This window comes from Bombus bifarius, unplaced genomic scaffold (genome assembly GCF_011952205.1).
Source record: "Bombus bifarius isolate JDL3187 unplaced genomic scaffold, Bbif_JDL3187 scf7180000008036, whole genome shotgun sequence".
Taxonomy (NCBI): domain Eukaryota; kingdom Metazoa; phylum Arthropoda; class Insecta; order Hymenoptera; family Apidae; genus Bombus; species Bombus bifarius.
Genome location: NW_022884406.1, coordinates 26,840 through 33,981, shown reverse-complemented (window position 1 = coordinate 33,981; position 7,142 = coordinate 26,840).

Sequence of the window (7,142 nt, the reverse complement as noted above, 5' to 3'; positions counted from 1 at the left end):
ATACATTAGGACGTAATACTATATAACGTAATACATTATAATGTAATACTACATAACGTAATACAATCTAACGTAATGTCATATAACGTTATACGATATAACGTAATACTATATACAGTATTACAATGTAACGTAATGCTATATAACATAACACATTATAATGTAATATATTATAACGTTGTACGATATAACGTAATATTATATAACGTAATAAATTTTGACGCAATATTTTATAACGTTATTCGCTATAACGTAATACTATATAACGTTATATAATATAACATTAAACGTTATAACGTAGTACAATCTAACGTAATACTATATAACGTAATACATTATAACGTAATACTACATAAGGTAATACATTATAACGTAATACTACATAACGTAATACATTATAACATAATACTATATAGCGTAATATAATATAACGTTATACGATATTACGTAATACTATATAACGTAATACTATATACCGTAATAATATCTAACGTAATGCTATTATAACGTAATACTATTTAACGTAATACATTATAACGTAATACTATATACCGTAATACAATATAACCTAATGCTATATAACGTTATATAATATAACATTAAACGTTATAATGTAATACAATCTAACGTAATACTATATAACGTAATACGATATAACGTAATACGATATAACGTAATACTATATAACGTAATACATTATAACGTAATACTATATAAAGTAATACATTATAACGTAATATTTTATAACGCTATACGATATAACGTAATACTATATAACGTAATATAATATAACATTAGACGTTATAACGTTGTACGATATAACGTAATACAATATAACGTAATACTATATAACGTAATACATTATAACGTAATATTTTATAACGCTATACGATATAACGTAATACTATATACCGTAAACAATCTAACGTAATGCTATATGACGTAATACATTAGGACGTAATACTATATAACGTAATACATTATAATGTAATACTACATTACGTAATACAATCTAACGTAATGTCATATAACGTTATACCATATAACGTAATAGTATATAGAGTAATATAATATAACATTAAGCGTTATAACGTAATACCATTTAACGTAAATCATTATAACGTAATACTATATAACGTAATACAATCTAACGTAATGTCATATAACGTCATACCATATAACGTAATAGTATATAGAGTAACATAATATAACATTAAACGTTATAACGTAATACAATCTAACGTAATACTATATAACGTAATACATTAGAACGTAATACTATATAACGTAATACAATCTAACGTAATACTATATAACGTAATATAATATAACATCATTCGTTATAACGTAATACAATATAATGTAATACTATATAACGTAATGCAACACCGCGTAATACTACATAACGTAATACAAAATAAGGTAATGTCATATAACGTTATACCATATAACGTAATAGTATATAGAGTAATATAATATAACATTAAACGTTATAACGTAATACCATTTAACGTAAAACATTATAACGTAATACTATATAACGTAATACAATCTAACGTAATACTATATAACGTTATATAATATAACATCATTCGTTATAACGTAATACAATATAATGTAATACTATATAACGTAATGCAACACCACGTAATACTACATAACGTAATACAAAATAAGGTAATGTCATATAACGTTATACGATATAACGTAATACGATATAACGTAATACTATATACCGTATTACAATGTAACGTAATACTATATAACATAACACATTATAATGTAATATATTATAACGTTGTACGATATAACGTAATACTATATAACGTAATACATTTTGACGCAATATTTTATAACGTTATTCGCCATAACGTAATACTATATAACGTTATATAATATAACATTAAACGTTATAACGTAGTACAATCTAACGTAATACTATATAACGTAATACATTATAACGTAATACTACATAAGGTAATACATTATAACATAATACTATATAGCGTAATATAATATAACGTTATACGATATTACGTAATACGATATAACGTAATACTATATACCGTAATAATATCTAACGTAATGCTATATAACGTAATACAATATAACGTAATACTATTTAACGTAATATATTATAACGTAATACTATATACCGTAATACAATCTAACGTAATGCTATATAACGTAATACATTAGGACGTAATACTATATAACGTAATACGATATAACGTAATACTATATAACGTAATACTATATAACGTAATACTATATAAAGTAATACATTATAACGTAATATTTTATAACGTTATACGATATAGCGTAATACTATATAACGTAATCTAATATAACATTAGACGTTATAACGTTGTACGATATAACATAATACAATATAACGTAATACTATATAGCGTAATACATTATAACGTAATATTTTATAACGCTATACGATATAACGTAATACTATATAACGTAATATAATATAACATTAAACGTTATAACGTAATACAATATAACGTAATGCATTCTAACGTAATACTATATAACGTAATACATTATAACGTAATATCTTATAACATAATACGATATAACGTAATACTATATACCGTAAACAATCTAACGTAATGCTATATAGCGTAATACATTAGGACGTAATACTATATAATGTAATACATTATAATGTAATACTACATAACGTAATACAATCTAATGTAATGTCATATAACGTAATATAATATAACATCATTCGTTATAACGTAATACAATATAATGTAATACTATATAACGTAATGCAACACGGCGTAATACTACATAACGTAATACAAAATAAGGTAATGTCATATAACGTTATACCATATAACGTAATAGTATATAGAGTAATATAATATAACATTAAACGTTATAACGTAATACCATTTAACGTAAAACATTATAACGTAATACTATATAACGTAATACAATCTAACGTAATACTATATAACGTTATATAATATAACATCATTCGTTATAACGTAATACAATATAATGTAATACTATATAACGTAATGCAACACCACGTAATACTACGTAACGTAATACAAAATAAGGTAATGTCATATAACGTTATACGATATAACGTAATACGATATAACGTAATACTATATACCGTATTACAATGTAACGTAATACTATATAACATAACACATTATAATGTAATATATTATAACGTTGTACGATATAACGTAATACTATATAACGTAATACATTTTGACGCAATATTTTATAACGTTAATCGCTATAACGTAATACTATATAACGTTATATAATGTAACATTAAACGTTATAACGTAGTACAATCTAACGTAATACTATATAACGTAATACATTATAACGTAATACTACATAACGTAATACATTATAACATAATACTATATAGCGTAATATAATATAACGTTATACGATATTACGTAATACGATATAACGTAATACTATATACCGTAATAATATCTAACGTAATGCTATATAACGTAATACAATATAACGTAATACTATTTAACGTAATACATTATAACGTAATACTATATACCGTAATACAATATAACCTAATGCTATATAACGTTATATTATATAACATTAAACGTTATAATGTAATACAATCTAACGTAATACTATATAACGTAATACGATATAACGTAATACTATATAACGTAATACTATATAACGTAATACTATATAAAGTAATACATTATAACGTAATATTTTATAATGTCATACGATATAGCGTAATACTATATAACGTAATCTAATATAACATTAAACGTTATAACGTTGTACGATATAACATAATACAATATAACGTAATACTATATAGCGTAATACATTATAACGTGATATTTTATAACGCTATACGATATAACGTAATACTATATAACGTAATATAATATAACATTAAACGTTATAACGTAATACAATATAACGTAATACATTCTAACGTAATACTATATAACGTAATACATTATAACGTAATATCTTATAACATAATACGATATAACGTAATACTATATACCGTAAACAATCTAACGTAATGCTATATAACGTAATACATTAGGACGTAATACTATATAACGTAATACATTATAATGTAATACTACATAACGTAATACAATCTAACGTAATGTCATATAACGTTATACGATATAACGTAATACTATATAACGTAATACATTATAACGTTATACATTATAACGTAATACTATATAACATAATACAATATAACGTAATACTATATAGCGTAATATAATATAACATCATTCGTTATAACGTAATACAATATAACATAATACATTCTAACGTAATACTATATAACGTAATACATTATAACGTAATATTTTATAACATAATACGATATAACGTAATACTACATAACGTAATACATTATAACGTAATACTATATAACGTAATCTAATATAACATTATACGTTATAACGTAATATGATATAACGTAATACTATATAGCGTAATACAATCTAACGTAATGCTATATAACGTAATACATTATAACGTAATACTATATAAAGTAATATATTATAAAGTAATATTTTATAACGTAATACGATATAACGTAATACTATATACCGTAATACAATCTAACGTAATGCTATATAACGTAATACATTATAACGTTATACATTATAACGTAATACTATATAACATAATACAATATAACGTAATACTATATAGCGTAATATAATATAACATCATTCGTTATAACGTAATACAATATAACATAATACATTCTAACGTAATACTATATAACGTAATACATTATAACGTAATATTTTATAACATAATACGATATAACGTAATACTATATACCGTAATACAATATAACCTAATGCTATATAACGTTATATAATATAACATCATTCGTTATAACGTAATACAATATAATGTAATACTATATAACGTAATGCAACACCACGTAATACTACATAACGTAATACAATCTAACGTAATGTCATATAACGTTATACGATATAACGTAATACTATATACCGTATTACAATGTAACGTAATGCTATATAACATAACACATTATAATGTAATATATTATAACGTTGTACGATATAACGTAATATTATATAACGTAATAAATTTTGACGCAATATTTTATAACGTTAATCGCTATAACGTAATACTATATAACGTTATATAATGTAACATTAAACGTTATAACGTAGTACAATCTAACGTAATACTATATAACGTAATACATTATAACGTAATACTACATAACGTTATACATTATAACATAATACTATATAGCGTAATATAATATAACGTTATACGATATTACGTAATACGATATAACGTAATACTATATACCTTAATAATATCTAACGTAATGCTATTATAACGTAATACTATTTAACGTAATACATTATAACGTAATACTATATACCGTAATACAATATAACCTAATGCTATATAACGTTATATAATATAACATTAAACGTTATAATGTAATACAATCTAACGTAATACTATGTAACGTAATACGATATAACGTAATACGATATAACGTAATACTATATAACGTAATACATTATAACGTAATACTATATAACGTAATACTATATAAAGTAATACATTATAACGTAATATTTTATAACGTTATACGATATAGCGTAATACTATATAACGTAATCTAATATAACATTAGACGTTATAACGTTGTACGATATAACATAATACAATATAACGTAATACTATATAGCGTAATACATTATAACGTAATATGTTATAACGCTATACGATATAACGTAATACTATATAACGTAATATAATATAACATTAAACGTTATAACGTAATACAATATAACGTAATACATTCTAACGTAATACTATATAACGTAATACATTATAACGTAATATCTTATAACATAATACGATATAACGTAATACTATATACCGTAAACAATCTAACGTAATACTATATAACGTAATACATTTTTGTACTATATAACGTAATACTATATAACGTAATACATTTTGACGCAATATTTTATAACGTTATTCGCTATAACGTAATACTATATAACGTTATATAATATAACATTAAACGTTATAACGTAGTACAATCTAACGTAATACTATATAACGTAATACATTATAACGTAATACTATATAACGTAATACATTATAACGTAATACTACATAACGTAATACATTATAACATAATACTATATAGCGTAATATAGTATAACGTTATACGATATTACGTAATACGATATAACGTAATACTATATACCGTAAACAATCTAACGTAATGCTATATAACGTAATACATTAGGACGTAATACTATATAACGTAATACATTATAATGTAATACTACATAACGTAATACAATCTAACGTAATGTCATATAACGTTATACGATATAACGTAATACTATATAACGTAATACATTATAACGTTATACATTATAACGTAATACTATATAACATAATACAATATAACGTAATACTATATAGCGTAATATAATATAACATCATTCGTTATAACGTAATACAATATAACATAATACATTCTAACGTAATACTATATAACGTAATACATTATAACGTAATATTTTATAACATAATACGATATAACGTAATACTACATAACGTAATACATTATAACGTAATACTATATAACGTAATCTAATATAACATTATACGTTATAACGTAATATGATATAACGTAATACTATATAGCGTAATACAATCTAACGTAATGCTATATAACGTAATACATTATAACGTAATACTATATAAAGTAATATATTATAAAGTAATATTTTATAACGTAATACGATATAACGTAATACTATATACCGTAATACAATCTAACGTAATGCTATATAACGTAATACATTATAACGTTATACATTATAACGTAATACTATATAACATAATACAATATAACGTAATACTATATAGCGTAATATAATATAACATCATTCGTTATAACGTAATACAATATAACATAATACATTCTAACGTAATACTATATAACGTAATACATTATAACGTAATATTTTATAACATAATACGATATAACGTAATACTATATACCGTAATACAATATAACCTAATGCTATATAACGTTATATAATATA